Source organism: Elephantulus edwardii, unplaced genomic scaffold (assembly GCF_000299155.1).
Source record: "Elephantulus edwardii isolate Elephantulus edwardi_28Jun2011 unplaced genomic scaffold, EleEdw1.0 scaffold00203, whole genome shotgun sequence".
NCBI lineage: Eukaryota > Metazoa > Chordata > Mammalia > Macroscelidea > Macroscelididae > Elephantulus > Elephantulus edwardii.
Genome location: NW_006399953.1, coordinates 589463 through 609798, shown reverse-complemented (window position 1 = coordinate 609798; position 20336 = coordinate 589463). Strand labels below are relative to the sequence as shown.

Here is a 20336-nt window from a genome sequence, read left to right as displayed (position 1 = left end):
GAATGCAAAAATTGGGAATCAGGAAGAAGGATCAGTTGTTGGAAAATACGGACTTGGTGACAGAAATGAGACTGAAAATAGAATGATAGAATTCTGTACAATCAATTATTTATTCATAGCAAATACCTTTTATAAGAAACATAAATGCAGGCTATACACATGGATTTCACCTGATGGATGCACAGGAATCAGATGGATTACATCTGTGGAAGGAACCGTTGTAAAAGTTCAGTATCAGGAGTAAAAACTAGACCAGGTGCTGATTGTGAAACAGATCATCAACTTCTCATATTCAAGTTCAAATTAAAACTAAAGAAAGTCAAATCATGTCTACAGGAATCAAAATTTGACCTTGACTTTATCCCCGTGAATTTAAAAACCAACTCAGGAATAGGTTTGAGGGCTTGAACACTAATGAATGAAGTCCAGATAAGCTGTGGGAAGATATCAAGAATATTGTTCATGGAATATTACACATCACAAAACAATTCTTATGAATTCATGAGGTACTACACAGGATGAATGAATCTAGAACAAATTATTCTGAGTGACATAAATCAGTCACAAAAGGGCAATTATGGTATAAGATCTGTGTTATAAAAACCTAAGGAAATGTTTACACACAAATAGAATCAATCTTCAAAGGTTACCAGCAAGAAGAAGGCAGAGAGAAGGAAAAAAAATTAACAGATAGGTAATTTGACTGAAAGAAAAGGATACATACCATAAGAAGTTGATTAGACATTATTAATTATGTATGTTATTAAATGATAATAAAAGTTCTAAAACAAAATGTGTATGAATGACTGAATGAAAAGCCAAAATGGTTTGCAAACATCTACTCAAATAAAAACAAAATATAAAAAGAAGAGAAAATAGTGTTTTCCTTCTTTGCACCAAATGGAATATTTCTTCTTGGTGACATTTAATTGTACCTAAACAATGCCTCATAAATATTTTAATATTTGTTTTATATACTCTCCCATCCCAATATGAGCCAATTGAGTAAAATTTCATCTTTACTTCTTTACTCAAAGTTCTATTTGTTCTGTGTTGGGAAATAGAAGCATACCTGAGAATTACTGAAGCATTTCATGCCCTATATCAAAGGTTCCCAGTTGGCATAGCTCTGCATGTCTGGTCCATGGTGCTGACTTTGTTCTGCTTCTTACTGTTGGGCTAGTATTATTGCTGTTAGGTGCCATCAAGTTGACCCCAACTCATAACTACCCCATGTAACAGAGTAGAACTGCCCTCATAGGCTTTACTTCACTGTGATCCCCATAGAAGCAGATTGCCAGATGTTTTTTTCTACAGAGTGTCTACATAAGTTCAAACTATCAGCCTCTGGGGTGAGCAACTGAGCACTTAACCCATTTATACTATTAGGCTATTAGCAAGCACCAACCCAATAAGGTGCTTCTAATTATCTTCATTATTCATTGCCTTCGAGTTGGAATCGACTCACAGGACCCTCCAGTGGATTTACACAGGCTGTAAAAAACACAGGAGAAAACGGCCCATCTTTTTTCTGTGTAACAGTTGGTAGATTTGAACCGTCTCCCTTTATGTTGACCACGCAATTCCCTACCCACTAGACCATCAATTGTCTATAAAACTAAGTGCCTACGTTTCGGTTTGCTGACTTGACATTATTTTGCTTGCTTGGCATTTGTTTCTGTTTTGGAAAGTTTTGTTGTTTTTGTAGAAGGCTGTATAGGATTGTAATACCATTTTTAAATTTATTCTGGGATATCTTGCTTTGCTTCAGTTAGTTGAAGCTGCTGCCTACATGATGTCTCATTGTTTTTCTATTCCAAGAGCTAGTCCCAGTCTCTGTCCATTTTGGCATTTAGAGTCAGACGATGTGATGAGTAAATTCCCCGAATTCAGAAACCCTGGGTTCTATTGCAACAAAATTTCATTCAGTATCCGGAATATTATATATTCTTAAAAAACAAAAACAAACAAACAACAACAAAAAAAAAAAAAAAACACACCACTCATTCATTTCTCCAAAGATTTACTTTTGTCTCCATTTCAGAACTTTCACAACATCTTGGGCTGTAAGTCGATTCTTCTTTTCATGCTTTGCTAGGGGTACAGCCCATAGGACTTGACCGACTTGCCCCACTAGCCCAAAGGCGTCCCCGCTGTGGGACTTCAAATCCAGCAGAAATTGAGAATCTCCTTCCATCTGATTTATAGCCTTGGAAAAACTCTCAGGAGGGTCAACCGTGAGTTTATTCCAACTCCATGGCAACAAGGTTTTTTTGGGGGGTGTTTCTTTTTTCTCTCTTCAAATTTCTTTCTCTTAACAATTTTGTTTATGACAAAATTTTTCTATTAGTAAGATTTTTTGTTTTTTTTAAAGGATTTATTTTATTAATTTTAATGAACATTTACAGAGATTTTTAATTTCCTTCATTCATTGTTGCATTTTTCTCCCTGCCCACCCCAGTTTGCTCTTCTCTTTGAAAAGTAAAAGAAAAATTCCTTCATTGGTATACAATCCCCCCACACACCCCGAGTACACTCCACTATGCAACCTTCGTTCTGGACTCTTGTCATAACCATAATACCCAATCATATATCACTTTTAGACAGTTCTCTCCCTCATCTGTTTCAATATAGTATACATAATTTACCCAATTTTTCTCAGGGCAACAAGTTTTTGAGGTTGAGTATGTTATGTATGGCTTGCTAACTAAAAGGCCGGTGGTTCAAGTCCATCAGCCTGCCCCCTAGAGAAAAGTGTCCAACCTCCTCTCGTAAAGATCTACAGACATGAAAATTCAATGGAGAGTCACCATGAGTCAGAGCCAAGTGAAGGTCAGTGAGTTTTGCAGATTTGTATTAAAAAGAAAATTATTTAAGGCACACACATGCACAAACACATCCTCCTAAGTGGAATCAAGGAAACGAATGCATTGCCATCGAGTCAGGACGGACTCGTGGCTGGCCCTCCATGCAGTAGGTTTTCAGGTGGTAAACACACGGGAGGAGGTTGCCCATCTTCCTTCCCCAGAACAGCTGATGGCATTGCATCACTAAAGAGGCACAGCCTTTGTTTGGGTTAGTAGTGTCACTCTCTACTGACTGGATCACTTCAGCTCCTTTTCTTAAACTGAGGTTCCTCTAAAGTTGAGTTGGTGAAACACAATGACTAATATTTATTCCTGGAAGATAAATAGTATAAAACAAGTTGCAAGAATGTTCAAGACTAAAAAATAACACTACTCTTAAGACATTTTAGAAGCATGACTGAGCTTTGATGGCCTAGTGGCTAGAAGGTGTTCTGCATTCCCAAAGGCACGGGGTTCCAATCCACCAGATGCTCCACTGGGAGAAGGATGAGTAATCTACTCCAGTGCCATTTACTGCCTCTGAAAACCCAATGATTAAGTCAGTGGTATGTAGGTTCTGGCTCAATGGCACACAAGAAACAAATTTGTATTTATAGTTAGATGATGTGGTGAATAAACTCTCCAACTAGAATTCAGAAACCCTGGATTCTATTACAAAATTACACATTGGAAACTTTCACTCAAGTCACAAAAAAAGGGGGAGGGGGAAGGTACTGGAAGTTATCCAGGCAACAAGGGGTGGGGGAAAGCATTACTTGCTTTATATCTAGGCACTATGCTGATTGTAAATCACTGTCAGATTACCCATTTGGCAAAGTTACACTGGGTTCAGTTACTATTTGTATTTAACAGAGTTAAAACGCTGCATTTTTGGAAAAACATTCCATAATTCAGACGTTTCTTCTCCCTGGTTGGTCTCATTAAGTGAGTTTTGGCAGAGCAGCTTCAAGAAATTAAACTAAAGCAAGGTCGAGTATGTGCTCTTCTCACTTTCCCCCTTTCATCTTAACAAGGAAGGATTCTCATCTTTTGATTTGCTTCATCTATTTTAACAGGATGCACTCCTAGCTGTTCTTACAAAGATACCAAGTCCCATGACAGTCCTCCAGTGGAGCCATTATTCCCTTCACTCTGCTCTTTCTAAGCAAGGCAGCCACCACAGATAATTATTCTTCTATAGATGCAGCAGGCTATATTTTAAGAATTTCTAATGTAGTTCAATCAGCATAATGGGTATACTACAGGGGAGATGCATTTTAAAGTATTACAGGGAGAGTATTTCCCAAATCCTAAGTCATAAGGAGAGAGACAGCAATTTAGGAAGAGTGGAGCAGAAAGCCTTTATATTGTGCATTTCATAAAATGGATTGTACTTCATGAATATCAATGTGGCAGGATAGTCACTCTGCTGTCCAGCCATTACTAAGCAAGATGCTTGTTATAAAAAAGAAATATGCATGACTATTGAGGATGGTGCCTTATTAATGACCGTGTTGGCACTCTGTAAAAGACTTCATTGGAATGTTGTCACCTGTGCTGAAAGATAGACACCAACTTTCTTGCCCACACTATCTTGTTGAAGATATTCAGAATATGCTAACGTCTGAAATCCCCAAGTAAAAAGCCAGTGTAACAAGTCCCCACGTCCTTCAAATTAATGCAGGAATAAACTACCAGAACCCTGACATCCACGTCAGGGAATCGTAAGGCTTTCATTGAATTGCTCCAGCCATTAGCTATGATGAAAAAATGTTGTATTAAAAGCCAATTGACTTGGATTTTTATCTGAGAATATATGATTGCCTTATCAGGTATTGTTGGTAACAAAAAATGCTTGATGTTTATCGGTCTGAGGATCATAAGCAAAATTTCTCTGGAAGGGACCTGGATGTTCCCGTTGAGAGTGAAGGAGAGGAGGTTGCTTGAAAAATACATGTCTGTTTTCTGAAACGAACTACTCTTTTCCTGAGTTCTTGGTTCCACTACTTCCATACGATTTGAAGATTTTATTCTTTTGAATACTGCCAGTCTCTCCTTTTCCACCTGGTTCCTCTCTCTCAGGCTCTAATTCCACTCAAGCCTGCCTCATCTTGAAAGCCTTTTGCTTGTTCTTGAAGCCGGTCAAACTGCTCCACTTATCTGTGTGAGCTCCCCTCACTTTTTCAGTCTGCCACTCATTCCTTAATATCCACAGACACACTTTTGTTTTACCTCTCACTGGAAATTATACCACACAAAGATAATAATTATAATCTACCTTGAATATAATGGGAATTTGGTGTGTCCTTTAATCTCCTTGGCTTCATTGAGGCAGTTCCTATTTTCATCCTTGAAACTCAGGCCTCGGCATGTTCGGTCATCATGGGTCTAGGTTCTCTTTCTATCTTTGAATATTTCTTCTGCCTCTTTCTTCTTTGAATCTCCTAGATGGCCTAATGGTAAGGAATTGTACTGGTAACCCAAGCACATGGTTCAAATCTACCAGCTGCTTCACAGGAGGAAGATGGACACATCTTCCTGTGTGATTTCCAGGCTCTGAAAATCCACTGGAGGATCAACTATGAGTCAATTCCAACAATAGTACATAACAGCAACAACAACAGGACTTAAGAGCCCTGGTGGCACCAATGGATAAGCATTTGGCTGCTAACCAAAAAGGTTGGTGTTTCAAATCTCCCCATAGTCCCATGGGAGAAAGACTTGGCTTCCAGAAAGAGTAGCCTATGGGACAGTTATACCTTGTCACAAAAATCAATCCGACAACCCATAACAATAGCACTGTAAGCCTGTGTATGTTCCTCTCCTCTTTTTGTATTTTCTCTGAATCTTTCTATTCTCAAGGATTTTTTTTTAAAAAATTACTTTTATGATCAGCAAAAATTTTTCTCAGAGCTTTGTGTGTCAAATTCAACATGTCTAAATCTAGATTTTTCCAGTTTCTCTTCTGAAAAAATGCATCTGTTTTTCAAGTAAGGGTAGCTAATAGCTTGGGTGAGGTACATTTATCTTTTTCTCTCTCTCTTTTCTCATCAAGTTCTCAATTCCTGTCATTTCCTACTCAAACTAGACGTTCCACAAGTTCTCCTTTATCCCTACAATTACCAGCAGTGGTAGTGTACTGTGCCAATTTGACTGAACTGGAACTCACTTCATTTCCCTGCATGGTTGGTTAACACTTGGTTAAGAGCAAAAAATGATTGGCCACAATAATGAGTATCTCAAACCTCATTTGCAGGAAGTGTGATTGACAAGTGCCAGCTCCTCCTCTCTGAAGTCCTTCACCACCTAGGTTCCTAGGCCACACTCCTGTGGCCGTTCAGCCAATGACTGCTCATGGCAGGGGTATTAAGGCTGGATCATATCTGCAGTCTTCTTCTGAGGGGCAGCTTTGGCTTGGGAACTCCCAAGAAGCCGTGTCAAACTCTCTTAGAAAACTCTCAGGCTGTTTTCCTTCTCCCCGAATCAGACTCGCGCGGAGAGCTGACAGCTTTCTCAGCCTTCTCTGTAGCCCTCGCTCCCTCGCCATTTTCCCTCACACGTTTTTTCTGGTTTTTCCTCCTAAATATCTCTTGTATGGCTAATCTGGTCTCGACTTCTGCTTTTCCGACTACCCAGACTGACAGAAAAGCATTGTGCAAATTAGAAGATGGAGTGGATTATTAGCCATTACTCTCTAAAGTTCATCATTGTTAGAAGTGGTGATAGATGATTTAGAGGTTCATTTAGGCTCAGCTTTCCCTTCCTAGGCTGACAACCAGACGTTGGGCTGCAGACTTCTGCAGCGGTAACTATCTTTCCACAGATTTTTCTACCATTTTCCTTAGTGGTCTCAGAAGCCCCAGCTTTCTCACCCATGGCCAATACTTCAGTAAGTATTTTTCTGACCCTTCAACTCCCACTCCTCGTTTCTAGACTCTTCCACAGATGGTCTCATTTTATGTGACCTTATTCCTACATGCAGCATCATGATAGGTGGTAAAGAGATTGCTAACACCTTTAGTGTGCTTGGCTCCACAATCAACACACTTGGCAACAGCAGCCCGGAAATGAAAAGACTAATTGCATTGGGAAAGTCTGCTCTCAGAGACCTCTCAAAAGAACTGAAGAGCAACGATGTCAGTCTGGAGACTAAGGTACACCTAATACAGGCCATGGTCTTTGCAATCACTTGCTATGAATCAGAAAGCTGGACAATGACTAGGGATGATAGAAGGAGAATTGATGCCTTTGAGCTGTGGTGCTGGAGAAGAGTATTGAATAGACTGCTAGGAGAACAAACCGGTTCATTCTAGAGAAGGTGAGACCAGACTTCTCCTTGGAGGCAAGGATTCTGAAGCTTTGTCTGACATATTTTGGACATGTTGCAAGGCGGGACCAGTCCTTGGAGAGGGATATCATGTTTGGGAGGTTTGAGGGACTGCTCAAGAGAGGAAGAACCTCAATGAGATGGATTGATTTGGTGACCGGGGTAATGGGAATCGGTGTGTCAGAGACAGTAAGGTTGGCAAGGGATAAAGCAGGGTTCAGGGCTGTTGTACATAGGGTCACTATGAGTTGCAGGTGACTCAACTGCCCATAACAACAACAACAACATTCCTACAAGGTTTTTTTTTTATATTTTGTATTTGCCAAAAAAAATCATATACATTGTGTTTCATTCATGTACATTGTGTTTCACACATTAATTCTTTCACATTATATTTCATACTATCATTCATATACACAATGTTTTATAAAGTCAGTCACTATTGATCTATGCCTACTTCTACCCTGTCCTTTCAGGTCCCCATTGGATCTTTCCTAATTCCTTTGCCACCACTCCCTTCATCCACCAAGCTCTATCATCCCACCCAGTGATTTCCTCCCCTCCCTATATCCTGCTCCCCTCCTCCTTCCCTTTCCCCTTTTGGACTTTTGTACTCATCTTACTAGTTAACCTTCTATTTTTACAATAATGGCCTGTGTAGTATTTGTCCCATGAGACAGAGCTGGTTTACTCAGAATAATCCTCTCTAAACTCTCTCATGTTATGTAGTATTTAACAAAATCATTGCTCCTTAGTGTTGCATAGTATTCCATTGTGTAAACATACCATAATCCATTCATTTATTGATGGGCATTTGAATTATTTCCATTTTCTTGCTGATGGGAATCATGCTGCCATGAAGCTTGATGTACAAATCTCCATGTGTGTCTCAATTTTATTTTCCTCAGTGTATATTCCTAACTCTGGAATAACTGGGTCATAAGGGATGTCTATGTCCAGCTTTTTTAGGAAATGTCAAACTGCCTTCCAGAGTAGTTGTACCGCTTTACAATCCCACCAGAAGTATGTGAGAGTCCCAGTCTTTACACATCCTCTCCAACATTTCTGCTTTCTATCCCACCAAACTTTACCTCTGCTACTGGGATGAGATGGTATCTCATTGTGATTTTCATTTGTATCTCTCATAAGAGATTGCCAGTGATTTTGAGCATTTCTTCATGTGTTTGTTGGCCATCCAAATGTCTTCTTTTTTAAAAAGTCTTTCCATCTCTTTTGCCCATTTTTTGATTGGTTATCGGTCTTTTTTTTCTTGTGGAGGCCCTGCAGTATTTTGTAAGCTTTCATCATGAGACCCTTATCTGAGATGGCATTATCAAATAGGTTTTTTCTAGATCTGTAGGTTTTCTTTTCACTCTACTGGGGAAAGTTTCTGATGCACACAGAGACTTAATCATTAGAAGGTGACATTTATTGATGTTATCCACTCCTGGTTTTGCATTTTAAGCTTTATTTGTCGATCTACTTATACTACAGGCTAAGCCTTGTAAGTTTGGTCCCATTTTGTCTCTTATGATCTTTATGAGTTTGGGCTTTATTCCTAGGTTTCTAATCCATCTTGAGTTGATTTTTGTGTCTGGTGTGACATATGGATACTGCTTCAGCTTCCTGCAGGTAACAGTCCAGATTTGCCAGCACTATTTGTTGAGGAGGTCATTTTCCTATTCCATAGGTTTTGTTTTCTTGTCAAGTATCAGTTGGCCATAGGTAGACAAGTTGATTTTTTTTTTTTAACAAATTCATTTCTCGGTTTTAATTCTGTTTCATTGTGTTTCTAATTGTACCGGTACCATGCTGCTTTGATCGCTATGGCTATGTAGTGGGTTTTGAGATCAGGGAAAGAATCTCTTTCCTCTCCAGATAAACATGCTCATTGCCTTTTCTATCTCTTTGAAAAATTAGTTTGGTACCTGTATTGGGATCACATTAAACATGTCAATTGTTGTTGGCGATTGTCACTTTCACCATGTTGAGTCTTGTACACATGAATAGAGAATATTTTTTCATTTAGTTAAGTCTCTTATTGTTTCTTGTAATAGTGTTTCATGGTTTTCCTTCTTTAGTGTCTCTGTTATTTGTTGTGTGACATCATGTCATAAACAACTCATAGCCAAACCTCCAGACTGTTTTCAGAGGCAGTAAATCACACAAGAAGAGATTGCCCATCTTTCTCCTGTGGAACAACTGGTGGATTTAAACCTCATGGCTTGAGGATGGCTGCACAGCTTCTTACCACTAGGCCATTAGAGCTCATTTTAGTGTTTCTCGTTAAGTTTATCCTCAAGTATTTCATCTTGTGGTTGACAATTGTAAATGATATTGCTTTCTTAGTTTCCTTTTCCTTGTTTTCTTTGAGAGTGTAATCTCACTGATTTTTGCATATTGATCTGATATACTGCCTTTCTACAAAACTGGTCTACTAGGTCTAACAGGGTTTTTCATGAACTCTTTGGGGGTTTCTGTGTACATTATCATATCATCTACATATAGTGACAGTTTTACTACCTCTTTGCCAATTTGGATGTCTCTTATTTCCATCAATACAATATTGAGTAGAAGTGAGCAGAGTGGGCATCTTTGTCTGGCCCCTGTTCATCTGGGAAATACTTTTAGCCTTTCTCCTTTGAGGTCTGCTTTCCAATTTGGAAAGGTGAGTGGAGAAGCTGGAGTCTACAAAGTTGTGTTTTCTGTTTGGTTGAGACTTGGATGTGGACTGTTGCTTGCAATTGAGTGTGAGCTGATTAGATGTGGTTTTAATTGTATTCAGTCAAACATTTTTTTAAGTAGTATAGCACTGGTTTGCCAGTTTGCTGTACAGAGGTAATTCATGATTGCTGTGATGGTAATAAACACTGTGACACTGATGGGTTAAATGTAATAATGGTTACCCATGGTGGAAAGTGTTTGGTGGGGCTCCCGGATTAAAACTGGCTTGGAAGCAGGAGTGGCATTTACTTCTGAAATAGCTTGCCTCCAGAAACTATATGAACTTAGAGAAATGATGAAAGTTATGCATGTTCAGGACTTTTGTTCATAGTGTCACTATGAGTCATCTACAACTCGACAGCACTTAACCACAATAATAGACATATTACTTGGAAGCAGGAGTGGCCTCCACTTCCTGAACAACATACCTCTATGAACTTTAACAAATGACAATAGTTATAGAAAGGATTCAGGCCTTTTGTTCGTAGGGTTGCTATGAGTCGTGCTCCACTTGATGGCAATCAACAACCACCACCACCACCACCACCATTGAGAAAGCTGTTGACTCTTGGTTTTGTGTATATACTTTTCACTGTAATGAAGGAATTCCCTTCTATTCCTATTTTGTTGAGTGTTAATTAGGATGAGGTGTTAGATTTCATCAAAGGCTTTTCTGTGCCAATTGATTGGATCATGTGGTTCTTGTTCTTTGCTTTGTTAATGTGATGAATTACATTGACTGTTTTTCTTATGTTGCGCCATCTTTGCATCTCTGTTATGAATCTCACTTGGTCTTGATGGTTTTTTAACATATACTGTTAGATTCTATTGGCAAGGATTTTATTATGAATTTTTGCAGCTATATTTATGAGAGATATTGGACTGTAGTTCTCTTGTTTGGTCTTTCCCTGGTTTTTTATATTAGGATTATACTTACTTCATAGTATAATTCTGGGAGTGTCTCTTCTTTTTCTATCTTTTTTGAAATAATTTAAGTAGAATTGGTGATAGTTCATCTCTGAACATTTGTTATAATTTAGCCAAGAGTTAATCTGGGCCAAGACTTTTGGGAGGGGTACAATTTTTTGTTGACTTGCTCAATTCTTCTTTTTTCATGGGTCATTCAAGTGTTCTACACTTGTCCTTGGCAATCTGGATAGAGTTTGAGTTTCTAGGAATTTGTCCATTTCCTCTAGATTTTCAAATTTAGCAAAGAATAGCGCTTTATACTCTTTTGTTATTATTTATTTAATTTCAGCTGATTATGTTCTGATGTTCCTTCTTTTATTTCTTATTAGATTTACTTGTGTCTTCTCTTTCTTTTAAAGTTAAGCTTGCCAGTGACCCCAGCTCCTAGTCTTACTGATGGTTTCAATTGTTTTTCTATTCCTGCATACTCCAGGTTGTGGTCTTCGTAATTATTTGTTATGCTTCACAAAACTGGACAATGACAAAGAATGACAAAAGAAGAACCAATGCCTTTGAGCTGTGACGCTGGAGTTTTGCATTCCATGGACTGCCAAGAAAATAAATAGGTTTGTCTTGTAGAGGGTGAAACCAAGCCTCTCTTTGAAGGCTAGAATTCTGAAGTTCCATGTCACATACTTTGGGCATGTGGCCAAGAGGGAAAAGGACATCGTGCTCGGAAGGATGGAGGGGCGGTGCAGGAGAAGGAGATTCCAGAAGAGATGGATTGATACAGTAATGGGAGAAATGGGGGTAGGAGTGTTGGAATCAGTGAAACTGGCTCAGGACAAGATAGGCTTCAGAGCTGCTGTAAATAGGGTCACTATGGGTCGCAGGTGACTCAGCGGCATGTAATAACAACAACAAAAACTTACTCTTAAGCTGTGGTATATTCACACAATGGAATACTACTCTGCTTTGAAAAACAAGGAACTCATGCAATATTATTCAAAATGGGTGACCCTGGAGGACATTATGCTGAGTGAAATATCTCAGTCACAAAGGGACAAATATTATATGGTGCCACTGTTGTAGAATGAGGCTGACATTGGGGTGGGGGTAAGACTGAGAAAAACTGGATAAATTATGTTTACTGCATTGAAGCCGATGAGGGAGAGAATAGTTTAAAATTAATATATTTTAGGGCATAATGATTATCATAAGAGTCCGGAATGAGGGTTGCAGAGTGGAGTATACTTGGGGTGGGAGTGGGGATGTGCGGGGTGGGGGATTGTGTACCAATGAAGGAGTTTTTCTTTTGCTTTTCAAGGAGAGGAGCGAACTGGGGATGGGGTGGGGGTGAGTGGGTGGGGAGAAAACTGCAGCAATGAATGAATGTGGGGGGAACCCTTACTCTTTTTTCCTAGTACTTACAGTGGACTTACTGGCCACTCAGTGAGTTTTCAAAGGCATAGGAGGAGATTATTCATCTTTCTCCCATGGAGCTGCTGGTGGATTCGAACTTTGTGTTGACAGCACAGTTCCTCATCACTAGGTGACCAGAGTTCCTTGGATACTTGTTGGAAGATTACTTTGAGTCAGAACTGGCTTGACAGTACTGAGCTGACAGTGAGTTTGCTTCACTGATTGAATCTTGAACTTCACTGATTGAACCCCAGCACTGTCAGCACATTAACGCTCAAACCACTGCAATGGTTTAATGGTTTAAACTGTTCTTTTTGAAACCAATGGATCTTGACCATTGCTATAGACTCATCTTTATCACAATATTCAAAGGATGAAAAGGATGTGTTTCTTGCCTACAAATAACTTTGGACTAAATCCTCCAAAACCTAACTTGCCTGGCTTAGCCCTCTTGCTCCCCTACATAAATTTTTCTCTTCTGCCAAATTAATTCAACTATTTACTTTCCTTATTCTTACCCACTTTCCCTTTTCCTTGGCTTTTCACCCATCTTTCTCTCCCTCTAATTCACTTCTGACCAGTTTATTCAAATACATACAAGAGAAGCCATCTCAAAACTCACGTTCTCTGCAAACACTTTTCCATGTTGGCTGGAAGTGTTTATTATCTTTACCAAATAACAGCTTAAAACAATTATGATCTTTTCTGGGCCTTTCTTTCTTTTTTTTTTTTCTGGGCTTTTCTATCACACATGTTAGAATGCTGATCCTGAAAACTCTTCAGATGAAAAAAAGATGAAGCAATAGGACAGAACTTCATTTTTAAATGATCTTATATCATGAAACAAGTACTGTATGTTGTTGTTGTTGTTGTTGGGTGCTGTTGAGTTGGTTTCGGCTCAGTAACTTTTTGTTACAGAAGGAAACATTACCCTGTCCTGTGCCATCCTCACAGTCACTGCTGTTTGTGCCACCATTGAACCCACTGCAATAATCTATCTCCTTGAAAGTCTTCCTCTTCCACAGGGGCCCCAGTGATGTCCCAAACTGTGTTTTATGCTATTATCTGTTCAGTAGGAGAAAGTTGAGGCATTCCACTCCTATATTTACAGCTTTAGAAACCTAAAGGGGCTTTTCTACTCTGTCCTATAGGGTTACCATGAGTCATAAGCAGCGCTGTGGCTCAGTCATAGCTTTTTTTTTATTATTATTAAATTTTATTAGTTTTAATGAACATTTACAGAGATTTTGGGTTTTCATTCATTCATTGTTGCACTGTTTTCTCCACCCTCCTCCCCAGTTCGTTCTTCTCCCCCCCCATGTCTGTTTTAATTGTCCAATTGTCACAGTGCTTGTCAAAGCCAGTTCTGATTAATCTCCTTTGTCAGTGTATCCCTTGCCATTCCCTATCACTCCTCCCTGAGAGAGACTTCACCCTGATTCATAAGGAAAAGGGGATGGTGTATTCTCTTAGCTACTTCCTGCTGAAAAGGGACGCTGTGGATTTCAGTGTGAAGGTCTTCTCTCACTACTCTAAGGGGCCCCTTTGGCAGTGAGAAACACACAGACTATTATGGAGATTGATTTTGGAATTTAGATGCACTGTTATCAATTGTGCTTAGCCGTACATGCTCATATCCTTGAAGATGTATCATGGAAGTGTTGCAGCCTAGAAGATACAAATTTAACTAACAAGTTAAAAGTGCATGAGTCAAAAATTGACAGTCATAGCTGTTGAGTCAGAACTAACTCATAGCCTACCCCCCAGCAGGTTGTCAGAGGCTGTAAATCACATGGAAGGAGATTTGATGTCATTCTCTATCAGAGACACTGGTGGATTCAAACTGTCTGCCTTTGGGTTGATACAATGGCTACAATTCATAAGAACTCCTTACTACTCTGTGCCAGTAGGGAGCGTTTGTTTGTTTTTCTGCTTTACCAGCATGATGTCCTCCAGAGACTGGTCCCTCCTGAGAACTTGTATAATGTATGTGTGACAAGATCTCTTGATCCTTGCTTCTAAGGAGCATTCTGGCCGTACTAATTCCAAAACAAATGTATCGCTTCTTCAGAGAATCCATCATCTAGTTAAATAACTTTGCCAATACCAAAATTTGAAGACATCAGTTCTTTAGTCTTCCTTCTTCATTGTCCAATCTTCACATACATATGAATTAATTGGAAATCGTATGGCTTGAGTCAGGTGCACCTTACTCCTCAATGTTACATTTTGCTTTTGAACAGTTTAAAGGCTTTTTACAGCAGATTTGACCAATGCAATGTGTCATTTGACTTCTTGACTGCTGCTTCTATGAGCACTTATTAGAAATACAAGTAAGATTAAACTCTTGACAATCTTGTCTCCATTTATTATATTGTTATTTGTCCTTTTTACAAGAATTTTTGTGTTCTTTACATTGAAGTGTAATTCATGCTGAAGACTGTAGTATCTTCATAAGTGCTTCAAGTCCTTTCTACTTTCAGCAGGCAATGTTTTGTTATCAACTTAATGCAGGTTATTAATGAGTCTTCCTTTCATTCTGATGCCACATTCTTCTTCATATATTCCAGCTTCTCAAATTATTTGTTCAGTCTACAGATTGAGTAAGTATGGTAAAATGATACAACCTTGAAGCCTACCTTTCCTGATTTTTAAGTCATACAATATCCCTTCATTCTGTTCAAATGACTAACTCTTGGCGAATGTACAGGTTTCGCATGAGCACAATTAAATGACCTGGAATTCCCATTCTTTGCAAAGTTATCCATCATTTTCTATGAGTCACACAGTCAAATGCCTTTGCATAGGCAATAAAACACAAGTAGCCTCTTTCTGGTCTCCTCTGCTTTCAGCCAAGATTCAGCTGACGTCAGCAATGACATCATTCCACATCCTCTTCTGAATCTGGATTAATATAGTCAAGACAAATAAGATATATCACCTGTGTGATTTTTATCACTACCTGTCTTATAAAGTGAATTTTATTTCCCTTCCCTTGATCAGCTCCAAGAATTCAGCTAACACAGCCAGTGAGGTCAACAGGATCAGCTGGTGGAACTGAAGCCAAAGAGAGAGTCTGAATGATCAGAAGACTTGTTACATATGTTTTAAAGATGTAATGGCACTGATGGTGAGAAGAAAGAGAGCTAGAACGAACCCAGGGTGAGTGGTTATCAGTGATGTTATGATATTAAATACCCATATTTAAAACTGTGAAGGAAATATAGGCATAGACATGTGTGTATCTAATGTGAAATTCTCTGGAAAGAATCATTGACATAAAATTTGGAATGCAGAATATCATACTAGACACTATTATATGTGAAAATAAGCAGATTGGACAAAAGGAGGAATTGTGCAATGCACCTCAGGAAAGGCCCAGGCAGCTCCACTAAGAGCTTGGAGTTCCATGTGTCCTACCTGCTAAAATAACCCGCCTTTGGTGAGCCAAAATAGTCCGCCTTTCTGCTCCTTTCTCCACCAGTCAGTAGATGTAGGTTAACTGCTCAGGAAGGGTGTTCTGCTGAGTAAGGCAGTTTTCTGCAGCGAATACTTCCTTGAAGGGAGGTCCTAGGTAGCACATTTTCACACACAGTGAAATACATGCATCTATGTGCGTGTGCACATGCACTTGCATACATCATTTCCTAGGACTGTCCTCTGAGAGGGCCTAGAAACAATGAAATTCCAGTGGAATTAATATATCATGTGCATAAGTCTTTGTTTCTAAATACCAGTCTCCACTCAAAGGATTCAAAGGTCCCTGGAAAATTGACTAATTCTAGGGCTGGAGCCAAAAAAGAACCCCAAAATGCAACTCATTGCCATCAAGTCAGAACTGACTTGTAACTGATCCTGCAGTGGTTTATCAGGAACTGAAATGGCATAGGAAGAGACTGCTCATCTTTCTCCCATGGAGCAAGTTGGTGAAATTGAACCTCAGACTTGTGCTGACAGTGCAATTTCTTACCCACTAAGCCACCAGAGATTCCTAGCAAGCGAAGTAGGTAATGCGCTTGGAACATTTTACATCAGATACATAGAAGTCATTTCTGTCTAAACTCCTGCTCTTGCTATTGATGTGTACTGACAGCAACTCAGACCTTCCAACAGGTTTTCAGAGGCTTTGAAATTGCTAGGGAGGATATTACCCATTTTAGCCAAGCAGTTACAGCTAGTGGATTCAAACTGCCTGCCTTGCAGTTGGAGTGCCACTTCTTACAACAATTTTTTAGATCATCAGAGCTCTTATTAATAGTAATAATATTTATTAATAGATACTGAATATTCTTTTTTGTTTCAAATTAAATATTTTTAATTATCATTCACACTACAGAAAATCTGACAGTCCCATTGCAACCATTTAACTAAACTGTGGCAATGAATGTTTTCTCTCAGCAAAGATAACCACTGCCCAGAAGTACTAAGTTGCTGAGGGTAATGAATCCTTCCCTTTCATCTTTACATTCTTCTCAATAGCATTTCTGTTGAGAAAGGTCAAAGCCACAGTTTTTTAGGGATTAAAACATTAGGGGAAAACAGAAGTCAATATCCATACTTGAAGAAAAGGTTAAATCCATTTCACCGTGGACTTTAGCTTCCAAATTCCAGGTTAATGCTCTCCTGTCTGCACATAGTCTTCCATTACCTGGGACAGGGTGCTCAGGTACTGCCAGCTTAGGGCAGCCAAGAGCATGGCAAAGGACAGATAAATGGGAGAGTAGTGGCTTCGGGAGATCAGCTGACATTGGGAAGGTTCTGTGTCCTGATGGTGGAGATGATCTGTCTTGTTCTACTAGAAGATGGGTCTGAGTTGGGGATTCTTTGATATATCTCCTCCATATACTGGTAGATGATAGCCTTGACAGCTGACATATTGGTAGCATCCATCATTAGTGTCATGGCTTGCCCTTTTCGAATCCTCACGACACCTTTGAATACCTGCTGATTATTATAACAAGCAGCCAAGGTAGCAATGGCCATTACCTGTGGAATAGCACAGAATTTAAATATACTTTGGTTCTTAAGCCTTGAAAGGTAGGTGATGACATCTGGCATGTGGTGTAATGCATTGGTTATAAGTTCATTCAGGCACTGGATAGCCAAGTCAATATTCTCTGGTTTGGCAAAATCACCCAGCTTCTTAACGTATTTACTCCAAACCTCCTGAGGCCAAAACTCTCTTCCTTCTCGCTGATCTTCCAGATAATCACGAATGATGTTTGTTTTCTGCAGAAATAGGCCCATAGAGTTGGCAAGCTTTGTATCTTCACCAACTTCAGGGTCTTCTAACTGTGAAGCTGAAAACAGATGGGAAAGGCCAATTCCCACCAATCCAGCAACATAGTGACAGTACTTGTCCCATTCTTGCTCAGAGGTCACATGCTTATCCAAAAACTCTGCCATTCCGTATCCCATCTTCCGGCAAATATCAACAATCACAGTTTGATATTTTTCAGCTAGATTTCTAAACTCAAGGGGTATCGTTGGAAAATCCTCTAACACTTGTCCATCCTTCTCCTTGCTCTCCATGAACCGCCAGTCTGGTTCATAAAGGTAAGAGTGAAAGTTGTGTAGCATGGGGATCTTTTTTTCTATACTTATGGTCATATCATCTTCAACAGTGTCCAGAGCTCTAAGAACCAAATAAAATATGAATACTGCATGGTGCATTTCCCCATCCAGTCCATGGATAACAGCTGCGAAACTTCGGCTGGTCTGATTCAGATACTTGTAGCAGGTTTTCAAGCTGTTGCTCAGCGAGTCCTGGTCCATCTTCGGCATCACCTTCCGGCTGCCCCCATCTGAAAACGCAGCAGATTGTAAAACTCCTCAGGGTGCCCCAAGTACTTCACAAACTCCATCCTGACAGGATATAGGTCTGGCCTCAAGCTGACTCGCGCGGTACCCGAATTTCACACCTGACCAGCACTCAGGGAAGAAAAAGGCGGAGGAGCTCGGGCGGGGTGGGAACGGAGGACGGCCGAACCCCTGAATATTCTTTCTTAAGATACTGATAATAAGTTTGGAAATGAACATTAAGCTGCTAGTAAATTAATCCTAGATAATTTATTTTAACAATAATAATCCATCCGATGCTCCACTGGAGAAGAAGGAAGGGCAGTCTCCTGTGCCAGTCAGATCTGATTCAACAGTACACACACACACACACACACACACACACACACACACACACACGTAATAATAACAGCAACAACAACAGGGATTATGAAGTGAGCAATGAAAATTGTTACTCCTAACTTGTTAGTTAAATTTGTGTCTTCTAGGCTGCAACAGTTCCATGATACATCTTCAAGGATATGGCTAAGCACAATTAATAACAGTGCATCTAAATTCCAAAATCAGTCTCCATAATAGTCTACGTGTTTCCTATTGCCAAAGGGGCCCTTTAGAGTAGTGAGAGAAGATCTTCACCCTGAAACCTACAGTGTCCCTTTTCAGCAGGAAGTAGCTAAGAGAATACGCCATCCCTTTTTCCTTATGAATCAGGGTGAAGTCTCTCTCAGGGAGGAGTGATAGGGAACGGCAAAGGACACACTGTCAAAGGAGATTAATCAGAACTGGCTTTGACAAGCACTGTGGCAATGGGACAATTAAAACAGACTTTCAAGGGGGGAAAAAAAGAGGAATGAACTGGGGGGGGTAGAGAAAATAGTGCAACAATGAATGAATGGAAACCCAAAATCTCATTAAATGTTCATTAAAATTAATAAAATTTGAGACCGTTGTTCAGCGTGTGAAAATCGCTCTGTGGCGAGTCGTCACCATGGCCATTTGTCAGTTCTTCCTTCAAGGCCGGTGCCGCTTTGGAGATCGGTGCTGGAATGAGCATCCTCCTGCCGGGAGTGCAGGCGGGGCGCGGAAGCAACCTCAGCAGCAGGCCTCAGGTAGTACCAAACGGTGGTGGAATGACGGTAATCAGAGATCCTCTAGTGTGATCCAGCCACCCAGTTTCTCCAAGTCTTCGCCATTAGGGGGCAGCAGAGATCAAGTGAATCCATCAGGCAGCACTCTTGGTTCTAGAACTTCATCTAGCAGCAGTGGAGAGTTGCGATTATCTCAGAGCTCGCTTACTTCACTTAACTCTGATGAGCAGAAAGATGAAAAGAAACTTCTAGAAGGAACTATAAAAGATATGGAGGTTTGGGAATCATCAGGACAGTGGATGTTTTCTGTTTATTCTCCAGTGAAAAACAAGTCTAATGTTTCGGGCATATGTCACTATGAAATTCCTGACAAAGACGTCAAAAAACTATTACCAAGTTTTCTCAACGAAATAAAGGAAAACACGGGAAACTTTTTAGAAAAATTCAGGAAAACAATACAAGAACAAAATGAAAAATTCATTAAAGAGGTAGAAATCTTACATAAGAAACAGAAATTCCAGAGCTTTATGATAAAATAACAGAAATAAACAACACTATAGAAGAACATGCAAGTAGAGTCGAGGCAATGGAAAGAAAGAGTTAGTGAAATAGAAGGCAAAATTGAGGTTACACGTTTCGAAGAATATTTGGAAAAAAACAAAGAAAGCTGAACAGGAAATAATGGTTTTGCAGGACACCATCAAGAGAAACAATATACGCATAATGGGAATTCCAGAAGGAATGAGTGGAAGTCCAGAAAAAATTATTGAAGAAATAATGGCAGAAAACTTCCCAGATATCATGAAAGACAACATTTTAATTGAAGAAGCTCAACGAACCCCATCTTGGTTCAATCCTAAGAGAAAAACACCAAGACATATGATAATTAAGCTTTCCAAAACCAAAAATAAAGAATTTTGAAAGCAGCTCAAAAAAAGCAAAATATCAAATACAAAGGTATCCCAGTAAGAATAAGTGCTGATTTCTCTTCTAAAACTATGCAAGCAAGAAGGGAATAGGGTGACATATACAGAATCTTGGAAGAATTTAACTATCAGCCAAGGATACTATACCCAGCAAGACTGTCATTCAAAATTGAGGGTGAAGTTAAGATATTCCCAGATAAACAGGAATTAAGGGAATTTCTAACTACCAGACCTGACCTACCAAAAATATTAAGAAGAGTCCTCCAGAAAGGAAACCAACAGTCAGCAACTGAGG

At 39.5% G+C, this 20336-nt stretch overlaps 2 pseudogenes; one reads left to right on the top strand and one right to left on the bottom strand.

The window, feature by feature from the left end:
- Positions 1-16840: 16840 nt before the first annotated feature.
- Positions 16841-18092, bottom strand: LOC102860445 (annotated as a pseudogene).
- A 923-nt stretch (positions 18093-19015) lies between these two features.
- On the top strand, positions 19016-19654 carry LOC102866541 (annotated as a pseudogene).
- The last annotated feature ends 682 nt before the right edge of the window (positions 19655-20336 follow it).